The sequence below is a fragment of the Protopterus annectens genome, chromosome 2.part0, assembly GCF_019279795.1.
Source record: "Protopterus annectens isolate FY-2018-M chromosome 2.part0, PAN1.0, whole genome shotgun sequence".
In the NCBI taxonomy this organism is placed as follows: Eukaryota; Metazoa; Chordata; order Ceratodontiformes; family Protopteridae; genus Protopterus; species Protopterus annectens.
The window spans coordinates 1,112,738,835-1,112,760,470 of record NC_056728.1 but is presented as its reverse complement, the minus strand read 5'-3'; positions in this window follow the sequence as shown (position 1 = coordinate 1,112,760,470).

Sequence of the window (21,636 nt, the reverse complement as noted above, 5' to 3'; positions counted from 1 at the left end):
TGGGTTTCTGTCAAATGGTGATAGACCTTCCATAACACTTATGTGTGAATCTTCTCAAACAACCCATACCCATATCTTTAAATAATGTGATACTGAGAGTGATACCTGGTTGAAACAGTGAACTGCACATAACAGCTCAAATGGTGTAGTGATACATTGTTCTGACTATGGTACATAGGGCCCTGGGTTCAGGACTTGGCAGGGTTGATTATTTCTCAATCTGGAAATATATCACTGATTGATAAGTATATTTCTAGGCATTTTAACCTTTCAGAGTTCTGCATTGTCTTAATTTTGCCTGACTGAATTATTGTTTGCCTGACTGAGTTATTTTATATATTTTCTGGCATTGTTTTATGTTTCTCATCTGTCCTGAAGCTGCTTCCCCCATATTTCTGAGGTGGAGTTTATAAAACTGATCAAACAGCTTTTGTGTTATCTGATTGCTTCAAGGCTTGCTGATTTAAAAATAGTTTCTGTTTGTAAATTCTTGCATACACCATTGGAAACTCCTGGTGTTCTGGCTGGTGTGATTGTCAAACAATCTGGAAATATATCGCTAATTGATAAGTATATTTCTTGGCATTTTAACCTTTCAGAGTTCTGCATTTTCTTAATTTTGCCTGACTGAATTATTGTTTGCCTGATTTAATTATTTTATATACTTTCTGGCATTGTTTTATGTTTCTCAACTGTCCTGAAACTGCTTCCCCATATTTCTGAGGAGGAGTTTATAAAACTGGTCTAACAGCTTTTCTGCTATCTGATTGCTTCCAGGCTTGCAGATTTAAAAATAGTTTCTGTTTGTAAATTATTGCATACACTGTTGGAAACTCCTGGTGTTCTGGCTGGTGTGATTCTCAAACAATCTGGAAATATATTGCTGATTGATCGACAGACCATGAAGCTTTGCCAGAGATGGCCTGCACCTGTTACCCTTGGGATTCTGGATACTGGCTAAGGCTCTTGCCATCCCTATAGTGCCTTTTTTAGGCAAAGTTCAAATGACAAATTTAGCACCGAAACAGGTACAAGCAAGCAAAATCTGTGGGTAATGCTACTCAATGCTAGAAGTCTAATCCTCAAAATGCATTCACTTGAGGCACTCCTTAAAATGGAGAACATCAACATCTGTGCAGTGACAGAGACCTGGTTCAAAGCTTCAGAGAGCACCCCTGCATTACCAGGCTATAAATCATACCACACCTTTCGGCCATCTAACCTGGACCAAAACACTAAAGGTGGAGGTGTGTCTATATTCATTAAGGATATCTACACTTCCAGACTAGTTGCTCAGCCTAATGCCCAAGATTATCCAAGTGCAACTAAGTCTGGGCAAGACTGCAATTCAAATTGCAACTTGCAACAGATCCCCCACCATGTCCCAGGATTACCACTCCTCATTTCTTGATACACTGGAAAAATATTAGGGTACAACCCAACACCCTAATAATGGGTGATTTTAACTACCCCACCATTAACTGAGAAAACTACTCATGCACCAACTCTTTTGCTCAACATTCTCTGGAATTCATAAATTCCAACACCTTGGATCAACTTATCCACACCCCCACCAGAGGCAGCAATATCCTAGACCTGCTCATTACCAGCATGAACGACAGGTGTTCCACACCAGAGGTCAATTCCTCATTGGTCAGATCCGACCACAAGCTAATCAGCCCAGACATCCACATCCTGCTACCCACCCCCCATTAGAGAAACCACCATAAAAAATTTCTCCAAAGCCAACTTCACGCTTCTTAAGACAGAAGTGGTAAACTTCACGACACGCATGCAGACGGACAATAGAGGTACGACTCCTGAATCCTACACAAATGCACTTTATAAGCAATTATATGAGTGCATGGATAATGCTATCCTAAAAAGAACCAAGATGCTATCCTCCAAAGAAAAGGAAGCCAATCTGGTGGTCCCTTGCCATAAACAAACTCTACAACAGAAGAAAGAAACTGTTGCAAAAAAGAGTAAAATCTCATGACTGGAAGAACTTTCTGGTCAGCCTCAGTAAGAAGCGATCCCTCATAAAATCCTCCAAAGCTAGTTATGAAAACAAAATCACCACTGATTCTAAAGACAACCACAAAGCATTCTATAGCTATGTCAAGAATCTTAATGGCAACACTCAGATCTGCTCTGAGTTACAGCACAATGGCGCTAAATATACAGAACCAACTGATATTGCCAACATCCAGGCAGATAGGTTCAGTGCTAACTTTACCCCTCTCACCCCTAAAGGGCCCATCTCTATACCAGAAGAATGCAAAGTTCTTGTAATCATAGCTGCACAGGTAAAAACCACACTCTGCAAAGCCAAGAACACAGCATCCATGGGACCTGACAACATCCCAGGCTGCATTCTACATGAACTACAGAATGAATTGGCATCCCACCTAAGCATCATATTCAATCATAGCCTCACCTCAGGCTTTGTGCCAACTGAATGGTGCACAGTGACGGTTATCCCACTCCAAAAAGGGGGAGCCACCACGGACCCCAGGGACTACAGCCCCATTAGCCTAACAAGTCTGGTCTGCAAGGCCATGGAACTTATAAACAAAGACATTGGTAAACTCCAAACTCTGGGCCCCACCCAGTTCGGGTTTGTAAGAGGCAGATCATGTCTCCTAAACCTGATTGACTTCTTTGAAGCAGTCACCAAAGCCATAGATAAGGGTAAGGTGGTTCACACAGCCTATCTAGATCTCGCCACATCTTTTGACACCATCCCCCACTCTGAAATTATAGATAAACTCACTAAACTAGGTATAAATGCCTATGTCACAAGATGGGTTGTCAACTGGCTTGCTGACAGAACCCACACTGTATAAGTAGCAGACTCGAAATCAGACTTCAGACTACTGACAAGTGGAGTACCACAGGGTTCAGTCCTGGGACCTATCCTGTTTGGTATCTACTTTTCTGAAGTACAGGCTAACACAAAAGGTCTTTGGCTAATGAAGTTCACAGATGACTGCAAACTAGGAGCCATATTTGAAACTCTTAACAATGTGGACATCCTACAAAAGGGCATCACTGAGACAGATGCCTGGTGTCAAAGCCATGGCTTCAAGCTCAATACCAAAAAGTGCATTGTCATCCCCTTTGGTAAAAACTCTGTACCCATGAGCTAACACATAGGTGGTAGTCTACTTAACACCAAAAGTGTGATAAGAGACCTTGGGACACAGGTGGACAGTAGTCTCTCCTTTGATAATCACATTGCCAGAGTAGTCAGGAAATCCTTCTACATGGCACACCTCATCAAAAAAGATTTCTCATCCAAGAAAAAAGAGGTCATTCTTCCCCTCTACTTCTCCCTCATTAGACCCATTATAGAGTACAATGCCCCTTTTGGTGTGTACCTCACAAGACATCTGCAACAACTGGAAAAGCCACAGAAATACCTCACAAAGAGGATTACTGGCCTCAAACAGATGCCCTACGCAGACCATCTCAAAAAACTCCAGCTTTACTCCGTTGCATATCGCCTACTCATAGGCAATTTCTGCCTAACATACAAAGCTATGTCAAACCCAGAGCTGTTGGACATGCTCCACATAAAGAAATCCCAATCCCTTCTGAGCTACATGCACTAGGGGCCTAAACCTTCTCACCACAATAAACAGAACATGCTGAAGGGATAGATTCCTGTCCCAGAGACTTCCCATATTCTGGAACAAACTACCTATCTATATCAAACAAAGCTCCTCATTAGCACTCTTCAAGAAAAATCTTGATGATTGGATGGGAAATAGGAAATTCACCCCAGGGATCACCTCTGTGGCTCTGCTCGACAGGGGTACAGGAAAATAATTTTCTTGGGTAGCGAAAGCCAGGGTGCCTTTTTGGCTAGGCTTGTGTAGGCTCTAGGGCCGATAGTCTAGTACCTCCCTATGAACCTATGAACCTTTGACCTGCTTACCCAAAGTTTCAAAAAGATTGTAGACCCTTGTCTCAAAACAATGGAAACTGAAGGAGTGAAACCTGGGTGGAACACACAACTGTATACAACTGGAATGACCTGCTTACCCAAAGGTCCAAAGAAGTTGCAGACACATACACTAATCCACAAGATAACTGATGAAATGCGATGGTAGCTTGCAGATGCATCTGAGGCCACCTTATTGAAATTAATTTGGGAATATGAATACTGCAGTGGACTTTTGCCATGATAGATGTCACCATGTTGAAACACATGCAACACTAGTGTACTGCAGTGCAATGCAAAAGAAATTCAGCAGAGATGGTTGTACACCATGATGGACAATTAAGACATGCAAACACTCACTGTAGGTACTGTCAGTTACACAGAGGTGTGGCAGGACCAATGTGTGCTATTTTTATTAAGGAAACAGTAGATGTTCACATGGAAACCTTGGGATCTGCTCTTTTCTGTGACACAGTTGTTGTATAGCAATGTCTTTCAGCTTCTCCTATTAGGGGTTGCAACAGCAGATTACCGGTCCGCAAACTGATTAGCAGTGGAGTTTTTATGGTGTTGAATTGCCAGTTCAGTGCTCAACTAACAGTTGTTGTATAATTTTAAATAAACAAAAATCAGCTTACATACTTGTGGAAATGTTCACTGACTGTGGTGTTGCTAAATAATGGCAATAACCTGATGGTCCTACCATTCCGGTTAACTACATTTTACTCACAACATAATTAATGAGGTTCGCTAACATATAATATTCCTTAATCACATTGGTGTATGCCAGTGCACAGATACAGACATTGGTGTAAGAGCCTTGCCATCAGTGTAAATAAGTTGAGCTACCAATTAAGTTAGCTAACACAATATGTCGCTGAAATGTAAGGGTATGATCCTCCTTCTTGTAGAGTATTGAATTTAAAAACAAACACACAGTTTGTTTTTGGTCATTCCATCCCCACCTGCTATCTGGTACTTCTGAATAAGTGAACCTAAATAGAACTATGGCATCTTTGAGATGACTATAGACTGTCCAAGCACCAAACTAGATGGTTCAGGAGACCCTCCACCTTCTTTAGATTCAAGATTCAAAGATTCAAAGAAACTTTATTGTCATTTAGGAAACACAAGTGCTACCTAAATGAAATTTCAAATGTCAGCTCTTTTACAGGAGAAAACAAACACAAAAAGACAGACATGATAGCTATTAAAGAATAAACAACAACTGTAGTACAAAACTATAAATATCTAAGTAGTTGACACACATGCTTATACACTATTTATTACACTGGACAACACTGACTGCTAGATAATGAACACATGAAAAGAAAAGTACACTATACACAGAGGTGAGATTACGTGATATTGCACATAAGGAAGTGACTTGAACTGCACTTATATAAAACTATATTAATTTTAGTCTGCAATAAATAAATAGAATTACTTTATGAAAAAAAGGGAAAAGAATGAGAGTGAAACCATCTATAACAGTTCTGATACACCCAGATTTATGTCTGCATTAATGAGTCTTACTGCAGTTGGATAAAAACTGTTCATGAATCTGGAGGTCCTGCAGCGGATACTCCATAACCTTCTACCAGAAGCAAGTTTAGTGATCCAACCACACGCTGGATGAGAAGTGTCACTCAGTATTTTGTGGGACCTCTTTTTACATCTCATTTGAAAGGGCCCCAGTGAGGTAGTTAGACGAGTGCCCATGATCTCCATAACCTTCTACCAGATGCAAGTTTAGTGAACCAACCACACGCTGGATGAGAAGTGTCACTTAGTATTTTGTGGGACCTCTTTTTACATCTCATTTGAAAGGGCCCTTGTGAGGTAGGAAGACGAGTGCCCACGATCTTTTCTGCTGTTCTTGTTATTCTTTGCAGCTTCTTCCTTTCAGCCATTGTGCTGTTACCGAACCATGCAGTGCACTTGTTGGTGACAATGCTGTCGATGGCTCCTCTGTAGAAGGTAATTATAGTATTCATAGAGAGCTTTGCTTTTCTCAGCCTTCTTATGAAGTGTAGTTGCTGGTGGGCTTTTTAATTAGCTGGCCTGTGTTTGCACTCCAAGAAAGATCCTCTGATATATATTCCTCCACGACTTTGTAGTTTGGACTTTCTCCACTTATTCACCATTGATCTTGAGAGACAGATGCACAGCAGAACTATTTCTGAAATCAATATAATTTCTTTTGTTTTATTGATGTTCAGGTTCAAATTACTGTTATTGCACCATTCAGTCAGGGGGATGACCTCATTCCTATACCCACTCTCGTCATCACCACATATGAGTCCTACCACTGTGGTGTCATCTGTGAATTTGATGATGTGGTTGTTGCAAGCTTTTGCGGAGCAGTCATGGGTGAGGACTGTGAGCAGTAGAGGACTCAACACACAGCCCTGGGATACTCCAGTGTCGATTGTAATACTCCCTTAAGTGTTGTTACTAGCACAGGTCCTTTGTTGTCTTGCGGTCAGGAAATCAAGGATCCAGTTGCACAGACCTTTACTTATGCCAAGGTTGATTAGCTTTTCTATAAGGTGCATTGGAATCACTATTGAATGCCGAGCTGAAATCTATGAACAACAGCCGGGCATAGCTGTTCTTCTCTTCATGATGCTCCAATGTAAGATGAAGTGCACCGAAATGGCATCAGCAGTTGATCTGTTTGCCCAATAGGCAAACTGCAGTGGGTCAAAGGACTGGGGTAGTACTGTAGTCAAATTCCTTTTAACCAGTCTTTTGAAGCATTTCATTACATTTGATGTAAGGGCACTGACCTGTAATCATTTAGGTAGGTGGGGTTGGGTTTTTTGGGCAGAGGGATTATGTTGGTAACTTTGAAGCATGCTAGTACTTTTTTCGGGACAAGCAAGGTATTGAAGCTGTTTGTCAGGACTATGCTGAGTTGGTCTGCACAAGCTTTCAATACTTTCCCCAGAATGTTATCTGGGTCAGCAGCCTTCCTGGGGTTCACTTTTCTCAGCTGGCTCCTTACATCCACAGGACTGAAGTTGAGTACTGCCTCCTTTTGGTCATTGAGAAGCTTTACAGCCTCCAGGTTGTTTTTCTCTTCAAACCTGCCATAAAATATGTTTAGATTCTCCAGGGATTCAGTGCTATCATCACACTGAGCTGACTTGGTCCTGTAGTCAGTTAGCTGTAGAATACCATGCCACAGGCTTCTTGAGTCTTTTGCATCATCAAAGCATCTTTGTATCCTGTTTCCTTGCTCCCTCTTGGCCTCCTTGATACCCTTATTTAAATTAGCCCTTGCCACACTTAGACCCTTCTTATCCTTTGCACTGAAAGCAGTGTTTCATGCCCTCAGCAACTTGTACACCTTGCTGTTTAGCCATGGTTTTTGGTTGGCTCTTACTTTAATATCTGTGATGTTCGTTACATCCTCCATACATTTGGATATGTAAGACATAGTTGTCTCAGTATATTCATCTATGATCACCAGATTGTTCACCGTGGCTGACTCCCTGAAGACATCCCAGTTTGTGGTTTCAAAGCAGTCCCTGAGACTTTCGATGGCTCTTTCATGCCAGACCCTAATTTGTTTCACAGTGGGCTTATCTCTGATCAAGAGAGGTTTGTAAGCTGGTATTAGTTTTATGGATATGTGATCAGATCCACCCGGGTTGTGTTGTTGTACAGCTCTGTATGCCCCTTTTTTGCTAGTGTAAGCCTTTTGCAGAGTATTTGCTCCCCTTGTGGGAAAATCCACAATTTGGTAGTAACAGGGTAGCATCTCCCTGAGATCTGTTTGTTGAAGTCACCAGCTATCATACATGCCCAGTCAGAATTCTTGCATTGCAGCTCGCTCATAGTATTATGCAGTATACTCAGTGCTTCAGTGATGTTAGCACCCGGTGGTATATATACAGCTGTTACACAGACACCATTTAGTTCTCTGTTCACATAAAAAGGTCTGCATTTCAGTATCAGAAATTCCACATTTACAGAGCAATGTTCATTCACAATGTTGCAGTTTTTGCACCAGCTATCATTCACAAAAATGCACACTCTGCCACCCTTAGCTTTTCCACACAGAGCTAGGTTCCTATTGGCTCTGAACAAAGTGAAACCATCAAGGCTTACAGCACTGTAACTAATCCTGTGCATGGTACACATAAAGAAAGAATATGAGTACTGCAGATGATTTTCACTATCACTGAGGAGCTCACTGGACAGACAGGGATCTTAAAGGTAGTGATACAACTATCCTCATTGGAGGATGCCCTGGCAGCTAGATAACTGGCTCTTGGAGGTCCAGTGGCAGTTCTGGAACCCTACAGTAAGTGCCCCCACCCTAACATCTCAGCATTGTATGTTAGATTTTAATTATCTGCATATTGTTTATTCATTAAATGTACAAGTGTGCTTGCCTCTTTGCACCAGCTGGAAGCTGTCATGCTGATGAAGGGGCAGCTATGGTAAAAGAATAATACATATTATAACATCAGTGTAACTCACTAAGGTAATGAAATGGAACAACTTAGTGTTGTAACCCACTGTATGGATGAAACTCAGCTGAGATAGTCAGTGATGTCAATTGTGTGAATTTTAGTGTATAATTATGGTCAGACCCTGATGTGCCATCTACAGATATCAAGCTCTATTGTATATAAATCAGATCAAGTTGTAGGTCGTGTATACTGGCCAGGTAAGACTATTTATTGAAATACCAATCAGTATCTGTCATATATCACTAATGCCCAATGAATAAACTGTAATTACTCACAATATATATATTGATAACAGCTGCTTGTGTATGGCACAGTAACATGCTTCAAATGCTAGTGAAACCTAGTTTAAACACACTGTATACATTTTTAACCTTATACAGTTTACTAGGGAGCAATCTATCCCTTGATGTAATGCAGCCTTTCCTAGGTAGGTTTGAGCCATTCATAGATGCTTCAGTTATTTTGCAGAGGTACCTGTGTCACCATTGTAGATGTGTGCAATTAAACTTGTCAAAATAGAATGTATTGCATTTATGTTACATGGCTGTAGGCACAGTATGCCATTCACAATAGTGATACAACTCAAATATCTGATACCATGTTTGGAATAGCATTGCATTCCTGTGAGTACTGCATGTTTTTGGTGACGTATGTTAGTCCTGCCTCATTATTGGATGATGTATGCAGTAAGGCAGTGTAACTTGCAAATGCTGTGCATTCCATGCACAGATACACACAGAAATGTCATATATATATATATATATATATATATATATATATACATATATATATATATATATATATATTCCAGCAATGGGCTAGATATGATGCACAGCATGAACAGAGGTGAGTTCTTACTGCCCACCATGAATGTGGGATGTGAGAGTGATAATCATGTCTTTTAGAATGATTACCACATATAGCAGTAATTCTTATAACATTTGTGATACAATCAATACGCATTGGCATGTACTTAAAATGATCCATTCTTTGATCAGTGCCTTGAACATAGATGTCTTTTTGGTTTTCATAGGGGTATGAATCTAGGGGAACATCTCTCCCGGTTCAAAAAAGTCATCAGACCCCATATTGGCATAAAACATGGGATGCCAGTGGGATGTACACATCGTGGACATTGTGTACAATGTAAAGTTATTTTTCAAAGCAAGTCATTTACTTCTATCAATACCTCAAAGGCATATCAGATAATGTACTTGATCACTTGTAATATGGACTGAGAGGTGTACATGGCCATCTGCCAGTGTGGGGCCTTCTATGTGGGGCAAACATCCAGACCTTTCAAACAACAGATTGCCCTTCATCTAAGTGATATTCAATGTCAAACAACGTTCTCAGTAGAAAAACCACTTTAATGTGAGGAGCAAAGCTTTCGGATAAAATCCTTTATCAATACTGAAAATACAAATGCAAATGCAGAGTATATATAGGTCTAAAAAAGTCATATGACCGGCAGCCAAGAAGTCACATGACCCAATCATTAAAACAAAACATGTAGAAATAAATAAATATGCAAAGCTAAAAAATGCAACAGCATAATGCATATATGAAAACAAAACAAAAAACATTTAAAAAAAGCAAGAATGTATATTTTTAAAAAAAGCATAGTTTTAACCTAAAAATCAAATGTACAATCATATACATAAAGAGAAAATCTCATAATCTAGATCTACTCATTCTAACCAAAATAGGTTAGTTAAAATACCACCACCTCTGGGTGAGGGTGAAACATGGTCTATAGCTTTAAATTTAAATACATGCTGTTCACCAAAACATAGCCTGCGTTTATATAAAGCATTATATAAAGCATATTAAAGATAGGATCACAGAACACAAGTCTGAAATCCGAAGATGTGTGGACACTAATGCTTTATATAAACACAGGCTATGTTTTGGTGAACAGCATGTATTTAAATTTAAAGCTATAGACCATGTTTCACCCTCACCCAGAGGTGGTGATATCAATAACAAATTAGAAATTAAAGAATACAACTGGATAATTAGATTGATGGGTGACTCACCCCCTGGTTTGAATAGTACTATCAGCCTTAAACCTATTTTGGTTAGAATGAGTAGATCTAGATTATGAGATTTTCTCTTTATGTATATGATTGTACATTTGATTTTTAGGTTAAAACTATGCTTTTTTTAAAAATATACATTCTTGCTTTTTTTAAATGTTTTTTGTTTTGTTTTCATATATGCATTATGCTGTTGCATTTTTTAGCTTTGCATATTTATTTATTTATACATGTTTTGTTTTAATGATTGGGTCATGTGACTTCTTGGCTGCCGGTCATATGACTTTTTTTAGACCTATATATACTCTGCATTTGCATTTGTATTTTCAGTATTGATAAAGGATTTTATCCGAAAGCTTTGCTCCTCACATTAAAGTGTTTTTTCTACTGAGAACGTTGTTTGTCTTGCTGGACCTCTTGGCATTTGTGTTTTGATATTCAATGTCAACATTCCAAGAGTGCTGTTTATAAACAGAAGGGTGAACACATTTCTGCACATTATGTTTTTATAGGGATAGATTTGGTTACTGGGCCACAGTTGTCGGTTTCTTCTAAACATGAGATTCTTGATAGAAAAGAGAAAATGTGGATAGTTAACCTAGGGGCTATGGTCAAACCTGGGTTCAATGATATTGGTGAATATGTCTGCTGTTTATTTACTTTTTATTTGATCTTTGTGGGTTAAAATCTGTATTGAATTAAGTCATTTTTGGTACACTGTACCTTTAAATGCTAGTATAGTTAAGTCATATGTTTGCATTAACACAGCTTTTTCACTGATGATGCCAGTGGGCTAAACTGGTTTGCAGAGTTTGTTACAGCCAGATTGTTATGCTAGGCCTGTTGAGTTTGATACAGCCTGCTGAGCTGCAGAAATTGGTTACAACCAGACTATTATTTTGGACTATTGCAGAGTTTGTTATAGCCAGACTATCAAGCCTGTAGCATTTGCAACAACCTGCTGAGTTTGTTATGGAATAAAAGACACTATTTGTGATTATCTCAGCGTCACTAATTCTTTAATTGCTGTGGATACCATCTTGTGAGGCCTGTTTATATTATGAAAATGGAGAATACTGTGAGTGCTGGGTCTGGGATCTAACATGAGTTCAGGCTGTCTGTTCACATCCCACTGTATAACTCTGCTGTCATTTTGCAACAAATGTCTGTATGCACATGCACTCCAGATTGCTCACAGTGGATAATCTGTATAGTGTTCAATTAATTGCAGGGCCTGCACACATAATTAGACTACATGCTGCTATCGATGTGTCTGCAATGTATATGAAACTCTTTGATCTCTGAACAGTAAAGGTATGAACCTTGTGTTGCACAGTAAGTATAACTTTGGCCCCTGCCATACTGTAACTCTGTGTGGTGGGTTTGAATTCCTGTGTTGCACTTTTAGTCATTTTACAGGAATGATATTTCAGAGGTTCATATACTGCCATTGTAGACGTGTTGCAAAACACACACGCACAAACTCATATATATATATTTCAGAAACTCAAACTCCATATGAGTGAGACCATATGATTAAGTTTTTGAAAACTCTAAGCTTTTGAATGTGGATCGCGGTACAGTGAGGATGGGGAAATTTATCCTTTTCCTCAATGTAATGTAATCTCAGAGTTGGTATATGTAATTTGCAGGGGTATGGGGGTGCAGGAAGGTTTGCCCCCATGCAAAAACAAAAAAAAGCAGATTTTTTTTTTGATGTTTGAGTTTTTTTTGATCATATGGTCTCTTCCATATTTTTTTTGAGTTTCTGAAAAAGTCGATCATCTGACATAGATCTCTCTCTCTCTCTCTATATATATATATATATATATATATATATATATATATATATATATATATATATATATATATATAGTCCAGAATCCTGAAATTCTGAAACATCAAATTTCATATGACCGGGACCAAATGATCGATATTTTGGAATATCGAAATTCCAAAACAAATCCAAAAAAAAAAAAACAACAATGTAAATGTTTCTGCAGGGAGCAAGCCCCCCACACCCCTGCTACTTAAATATCCCAACTCCGAGATCGCAGTACAATGAGGAAAAGGCAAATCTCCCATTCTGCACTGTATGCAGATCTCCATTCACAATTTCGGGATTCTGAAAGTTCGATCATATGGTCTCAGCCATATGAAATTTGATCTTACAGGATTTCGGCATTGTGAAGTGTTTCCATATATACATTCATATCTTCTTCTTCTTCTTTCAACTTTTTCCATTGGGGGCATATCAAAAATACATACATATATATATATATATATATATATATATATATATATATTTTTTTTTTTTTTTTTGAGAGATAATATGTATGTGTATTTGTGTATATAATGGTAAATAATGGCATGCTATCAGCAGATGAGAATGCATTCACCTGTCACTGTTCTGTAAATTACAAGGTATGAGACTGCTAGCTTCTAGCCTCTCATATAATTGGCTGTAACTTCTCATTCCAGTAATTTGTCATACTGTCCTGTCAGATTTGGGCATGGCTGTGCTACACAGGTGCCGTCTACCCTCGCACAGCTGACAAATCTGTCTATTGTTCCATTACTTTTATCAAGTGTGCATATGAAGACAACATATGTGTCTGTTCATAGGCACCCACAGGTATATTATGGTAAATACATTAGAGTGATAAGGAGACAGTATACATGGTTCTCAAGGACTGCATGTGGCTCTGCAGGTTACTCTTAAGGATGGCATGGCCTGACTATCATGGGTTCAGTTCTCCGCTTACCATGATGCACATTTTTTGCTGGCAGCCATGGTACAGTAGCAAATTGCATGTACTCACTGGAGATAGGCTTGCACTATGTACTTACTAAAATGAAGCAAACTTAGCTAGGGATACTCCATACTGAGTGGACATGTGAGCGTCATAAATGATTGTAAGTGGGTGTGCATGCAGTTGTGTACACATACAGTGATGTCCTGACCTTTATGCTGTATCCCACAATCTGCACCCCGTAGATTGTACATATGGCTTTGCAGGTGCCATGGACACATTCTACATTTTAGCACACAGTACAGATATGTGAAACAAAACATTCGCACCTGCTAACATTCTATGCATTTTGTGGCACATATTGTTCTGTATGCCTGTGCTATCACATGCACAGCATGTAGTCATATATATATATATATATATATATATATATATATATATATATATATATATATAAAATTGGTATATCTATTTTTACACGCAGAAACTGACAGTTATAAGTGTATGGTTACAAAGGGATATGCGTGTGTGTGTGTATGTTTATATATATATATATATATATATATATATATATATATATATATATATATATATATATATGCTTATGCATAACTTACACCATTCCACATATGAAGATGGTTTTATCTGTATATTAAACATACAGATATCTTTGTATTGTCCCATACATTTCTGTATGTATTACATTTGTTTGCACATGCCTTATGCCATTAATGGATATCAGATGATGGGTTATGCCACACATATTCCATATGGTTTTAGGGTAGTCAGTATGGTGTAATAGGTAACACTCTTACTGTTACAGAAGTATGTTGCTGTATCTTTCAATTCAAATCCAGGTGCTGCTATGTGGTGTACTGCAGTTATATTCAAATGTGTACAGATTTTGTATTGCTAAAGTCAAAAACAAAGTTATGCTATTAATGTGCCTACTACACAAACTGCACAGCAGCAAACATCCAAGGCATATGCCTTGTACTGATAGGAACACCTCCCTGCAACCCATTAGCTGTATGTGTGTGTGTCATGTTGATGTGACGTTTGTGCAGGTTTTACAATATGACTGTGCTGACCCATGCAACATATATGTGATGCATACTGCATTTGCAGATTTAGGAAAGATAATGGAAATGTGAAGATATAGTTCATAGGTTAGTACTAAGCTAACTGCCCTTGCGATCCATTTTAAGCCTAGCCAATTATCCCTTGTGAAACTCAAACGCTGCACCTTGTGTTTGTAAGGCAAACACCTTAACCATTAGGCCACCCATTGTGTTAACCATGTGTGTTAACCATTCTTCTTGTCTTATCTTCCCTAAGCTGAAGAACAGATAACAGAGAACAGGGAAGTGTATGCCTGATGCACTGTCTACAGGAGTGGTAATAGGATAGAGATCAAGTGATCTACATCCATTACACTTGTACACACTGTAGGCAGGTGAAACATATTTAAACACCAGTCATATATTCTGTTTTCCCTTCAAGTCCATTAGCACTATTAGTAATGCACCACACCCAGAGTACACTACATACCCCAGGTGTTTTCTGAACACTGTGATACACTCCATGTCAATTATGACATTTTTGGGTTATACAACATGTACTATGTCTGAATATATTTGCAGTTACATATGTACAATGATTTGATATATGTATAACCTAAATGGTGATTGCATAGCATATCACTTACTGTGATGGACAGCTTTCAGGTGGTAACATAGTCAAAAAAAGACTCAAGGCAAGGTTCATCCAAAGTACATCCACAGTTTATCCATGAAAAAATCAAGACAGGTTTTTACAATCAAGGTTAGTGCTATCGTTCAAACCAAATGAAAGAACTTCATCAGACCATTACAAATCATAAAAAGCCAGTATAAATAATTCAAACAAAATAACATCACTTCCCCTAATAACAATTTAAAGACATATTCTCCTCATTGACAATTCATCTACTTCACTGTTATGATGAATAAAATCAACTTTACAACTTATCACACATATTTTTTTAAAAAATACATGTACTAAACACATACATTAATCATGCACTTAAACATTATAAATATTATTATTATCTTTCTAAAGCCTTTAAATGTAAAATACATTTCAAAAAACACTGGTCGACTGGCAAAAGCATTAACTTTGAGCTGCCAATAAAACTCCCTCTCCTCTAAACATAGGAGCCAAGAACCTCCTCTGATATTCTTAGTGACATTGTCAATTATTAAATAGTTGAAGAATGCCCAAGGTTTTCAGAGACATGTTTGGCCAAAGCATTTGTAATGTTAGTATATTTATGTTGTGTTTCTGTGTTTCACATAGTGTTTTAACAGTTTAGTGTGTGGTTCCTGCTAGATGACTGTTATCAAATTAATGTTAATCAGTCTTCTAGTAATTGTACTGCCTTGGACTGTCATGTTCCCAATTATACAGCATATGTGTAGTGCAGTTACATAGATGATATGCTACTGAATGATGTACTGACCTGTTCTGGCAGTGCAACTGATGGGCTTTATTGTTCTTTATGTCACCAGGTAGGATATGCATACAGTGAGTATATGGCCTAGCTGCAGGGTTAGGTTAGCATTTTCAAGGTTGCAGTTAACTATTCTGTTAGTTCTTACAGGACTTTTTGGTCAGTATGTGCTGGTGTATTTATATGTCAGGTCAGTCAGGCAGTGTAATTGCAGTGTACAGGTTACAGTTCTATGTACATGAAATACTTTCTGTATCAGATACTATTATCCCCATTCATGTGTGTGCTCAAAGTTATGGCAGGTGGACAGCACATGCATCTATATATTTCAAAGTTTCACCTATATGGCCCAGAGTAACAACAGATGCCCTCATGCATAATGCTATTTTCAGAAAGTAGTTTTCATTTATACTGGGACATGCTTGATGTGCCTTCTGTGCGTAGTCTGCATGTCCTCCCTGCGGTCACATGGGTTACCTCCAGGTGCTCCTGTTTCCTCCCACATTCCAAAGACATGCAATAGGTGGATTGGACACTCTAAATTGCCTATAGGTGAGACTATGTGTCTAAGTGAGTGGTACAAATGAACTATCTTGGCAGGGCTAGCCACCCGGTGGTGTAAACATTGGCTCGAGATGATTCAGTGTTAAGCCTCCTAAGGGTCAAAGTGAAATATTTCATGTGAAAAACTGCTTCTTTATATAACAATTTTTGAGATATATTACAACCTGAATCACAAGTTACTTTTTCTAAAACAGTGGCCCTAAGGCCACTTACATCACTGTTATCAAAACATTTAAAATGTTGGGCTAAAGGGCTCTCAAGTTTTCCACATCTAATATCTCTCAGATGTTCTTGCAATCTAGTCCTGAAAGTCCTTTTTGTCTGCCCTATGTAAAAACGTTCACAAACACAATAACATACATAACTCCTTCAGTGATACAATTAAATTTCTCCTTGACAGTAAAAGGTATACCATTGATATTGGGAAACATATCTACTATAAATTCACAACTAATACATCTATTACAAAGAAAAGCACCTACGTCTATGATAGAATATACCATCAGATCTGGAGGTCTCTTAAACTTAGTATAAACAACCAGGTCTTTAATGTTCCTTCCTCTTTTATATGAACAAAATAGGTGATTTTTTCCGTTATTTTTTGTAAATCCCTATATTTTCTCAAGAAGTCCCAATAATACAGTAACAACTTCCTTATATCAGGACTCAGAATGTTATATGTTATTATAAAAAGCCTAGTCTTATCCATATCATTCTCCTTATAAAAATCATACCCATTCCTAGTATTGTTATGTATCTCTCCATCTGTATTATATGTCAAAAATCTACCTAAAGCAGCCTCAATTACTCTTTTATTATACCCTTTTGTCAAAAACATATTAGCAGTACAAACAAATTAATTTCTGTTATCAAAATCACTACATACCTAGGAAATGCACAAAAATTCCCTATGGGGGAGGGATGCAGTGTTATGGGTTGGATGACAGCTAGTACCTAAAAGAAATTGATTAACTTCATTAAATTTGTGGTGTATGCTGGTTTTAACAGACCCATCCTGTTGTCCATGTAGGAGCAAATCCAAAAATATAACTTTAACACCATATTGTAAACCATCAAATTTAATATGGAATCTGTTCTGATGTAATCCCTCTATAAACTCTCTTACTTGATCAATACCACCTTTGCAAAGAAAAAGAAGATCAATAAATCGGAAATATTTCAGAACAAATTGCCCATAAAACTCATTTCTATATATGTACTCTAACTCAAACATTCCCATGAACAAACTGGTATACATAGAGGCAAATGGAGAGCCCATTGCTTCAAAAATAAAGTAATTATTAGTTAAGCTAAAGTGCACTAATTCCATAACATAGTGGGCTAAAGGTGTATCTCCTAAATATAGCCTCAATGCCTCTATACCAAATTCATGTTTGATGTTGGTGTATAAACTCTTCATGTCTATAGTAATCCAATACATTTGAGAATTCCACTATGTAATTTTGCCCAAGAAATCTAAAGAATCTTTAACATATGATGGTAATTGTGTAGCCACCTTCAGCAAACAATTGTGCAAAGCTAAACCCACATTATGTAGGAAATACTTTAAATTCTTGCTTGTGGGCTATCATTACTGTTGGGTGTGTTATACATCTACACTGCCTCAGTGGATCAGTGGACCCTGGTATTACTTGCTACTTCGCTTACTCTGTGCAAACTGACATGCTGATATTTGTATACTTCTGTCCTGCAATCCAGTTGTTGTGTGTGTGCCTATAACTCCCCTGTATTGTTCCACACATCTGTGGGTTATGTCACACTGTAATTTGCATATACCACATGTAACGTTATTCCAACATGTTATATAATACCATGTTACAAGTGAATGTTGTGTACAAATGAATGTGCCTGCATGTAGCCCATGGACCACTCATGGGGTGCACTTATATAGTTTTACAATAGATTTGCACACATCCTTGCCTATGGACTCTTGTTGGGTCAGTATATCATGCAGTGACATGGTTCAGTTGTGAAGTGCACAGTTCACTGCTTGTTTGTGCCATTTGCACATGTAGTCACTTTTTTGGACATACAGTACCATATTCCTGCATGTGCTTCACATGTCAACATTGCAGCCACTTGTGCCTACATAATGCAATGTCTGTTGCATATTTTCCTTTGTCACCTTATGATGTGACAATGTACTACTGCCTATTCCTTTAACTATTGCACTTCCATATATATGCAGAAATGTTCTGTGACATGTGAGTGGCCATATCACGTCACAATGAATGTGCATGCCTTTTCATATGGGTATATTATTTGGTTTGTTATAAGCAGTGATGTACCATGTTTATGACAAATTCGCTTCTGGTGTACAGTATTGAATTTAGTATACATTTTGCATACCAATGTGTTATATATGTAGTTACACCCCACGCTCTCTTTATAATGCAGTTGAAATGTCATTGCTGCTTGATTGTATTCAGCAGTTTCACCATGTTTCAGATTATGTTTTGGCACCTCGGCAAGTCCCACCCTAAAGGGACTTGATTGAATGTGGTGATGCATCCTGATCAACATTCATTCCACTGTGGGTTTCTAAAGTAGGTGGGTGTGTCATATTATTTATAATTTTTTGTCTCAGACTATGAGCTCAGTTGTGGCTGAGTTATTCAGCAAAGGATTTAACTTTGTACCAGCTTGCCATTCTAACATTACGGACTTGGTACTGGATCTTAAGTTGTTTGTTAGATGTTTGAATTTGAAATTGTGTTTTGGTAATGTGCAGTGCTATGATTTAGCTTGCTCACTAAAGAAAAGAAGTTTATTTAACCCACATCTTTTAAATTGTTTATTGATGTTTGAGAAAATTTGTGAATTTGATTTTAAAGCAATGATTAAGCATAGACCCTTTGATTTTAGCGACAACTTATCTGACATTGAAAGGGCAATTTTACTGAAAATTTGTAACAACAAAGCCATAAGAGTTATGAAGCCAGATAAAGGGTGGGGGGGGGTAGTTATTATGTATAAATTGGACTATGTCAACAGGATGAATGTGATCTTACTAGACAGTGCACTTTATGAAGAAGTTTCTTTAAATATGGTTAACATATCCTATTATAGGATTGACTTATTGATTAAGGACATGGAAGATCAGGGGCAACTAGATCACTCTATAGTAGAATTTTTGTCTACCAAATACCCCAAGGTGGCTAGTATCTTTGGAATTTTGAAGATACATAAAAGTAAAGTGGACTCGCCTATGAGACCCATAGCCAGTGTACGGGGGTCTAAAACACACATGTTATGTAAATATATTGATGTAATGTTGAAAGACATTTTAAAGGATGAAGAGCATATTTGCATTGACTCTTGGCATTTTTTGAAAAAAAAATGACCTTTTTGGAGTACAAAGAAGATGTTGTATTTGTGACGGTTGATGTTGTCGATTTGTTTAATGTTATACCCCACACCCTGGGGATTGAATGGTTTCAGGAATTTTTATTTGACTCACACTTATTTACAATTGAACAGGAAGATGTCCTTGCAACCTTAATGGAAATAGCGTTGTGTCATAATTATGTATTTTTGTGAGGGGGAATATTTTCTCAAAAAAACTGGTGTGGCCATGGGGGCTGTTTGTGCCCCCTTGTTTGCAAGTATCATTATGCTAATGTGGGAAAGAAAATTTTTATTTACGTCCCATTTTAGGAGGTATTGGAATTATTTATTTTACCTTGATTTGTTTTTTGTTTTGACAGGTAGCGAGGGAGTCTTGAAGGAATTTTTTGACTATATAAATGACACCACATCATTTCTTAGGTCTACTTGTAATTACAGCAGTGACACTATTAACTACTTGGATGTTGAAGTTAAAAAGGACTCCAGGAATATGCAATACTTAAGTAATGTGTACAGAAAACTGACTTACTGTAAGAGTCTATTGCATTACCACAGTAGTCAACCTGAATATGTTAAGAAGGGTATAATCAAAGGCCAGTTTGTTAGAATAGCATGTATGGTTACTAGTGACACTGAGTTTTACACACAATGTGAACTTCTAACTGAAATGTTTTCTTCTAGAGAATATCCCCCTGGACTTATTGACATAATAAGAAATGACATTACCACCAAAAGAAAAAGTGGGATTATTTCCCCTTTGCTTGGCACCAAGGAGAATAGAAACCCTGGTACCATTGATTTAGGATTTACAGCACACACTAGGGATTATCATTGCTCTTTTATTACCAGATTTTCTGCAGATCATTGGCTAATTCATGATATTTGTTTAAGAATTGGAAGATTTTTTGTGGGCATGAAGGCCTGTTTGAAAAGTTGGATCCCAGACCACATATAGTAAATAGAAGGGGATCTACGATTAAAAATATGTTAGAATGATGTGACACAAGCTGCACTAACACTTATTTATTTATTTATTTACATTTGTTTACCGGGAAATTCCGACTGAATGCAGGTCCTTTTTCAGTGGATGCCCGGGAAGAAAATCACCACCAAAGTAGGCACTAAGAAGTGTGGGTTTTGCTCACAGTTGCACACATTTTGAATGTTGAGAAAATAAAAATCAACCACCTCAGTATTAGGCCTAATGGAATATAAACTTGTAATTCTGTTGGGGTTGGTTATGCTGCTATTTGTTCATGTTATTGCTTTTACATAGGAAAGACCAAAAGAAAATTAAAAAAAAGAATTTATGAGCATGTCAGAGACATAAAAAATAAAAATGTCAAGAATGCTTTGTATAAACACTTGGAAGGGCATCCAACACATACATTTGTTGCTTTAGAAGGTTTAAAAAAGGATGCACATGGTGGCCCATGGGCTGATGTTTTAGAATTTAGGGAGTTTTGTTGGCAAATAAAGCTTAATGCCCATATGCCATCAGGACTCAGTGATTGTCTTATTATAGCTAGCTATTTGAGACTGCATTCTTATTGTATATAATTTAATTTAATTATATGGGGAGAACTTGTTCATTTAATTATTTAATGACTTAGAATAAGAGATTGTTTTTATTAACATGTGACTGAATTTGAATACTTTTTAACTGTGGGATTTTGTATTATTCTGATGAAGTCTTTAGCTACAAACTGATGAAAGTGCTAAATAAATCTACATTGGATTACTTTTCGTGTTGTGGGTCTTGGAATCTGGTTCTATCTTTTGAGGTTCCTTGCTTTTTCAGTTTGGAGACACCATCCCTGGCATTATTGAAAGGTTAGACAAACTTAATGTAAACACTAAGTTGTCTGCTGTTTTGCTAAATGGTTATCCAACAGATCCCAAGTAGTGAATGGTGTAGGCACCCTCTCTGAACAGATCTTGTCCTGTTTGGCACTAATTTTAAAGATGTTCAAGCCAAAATCTC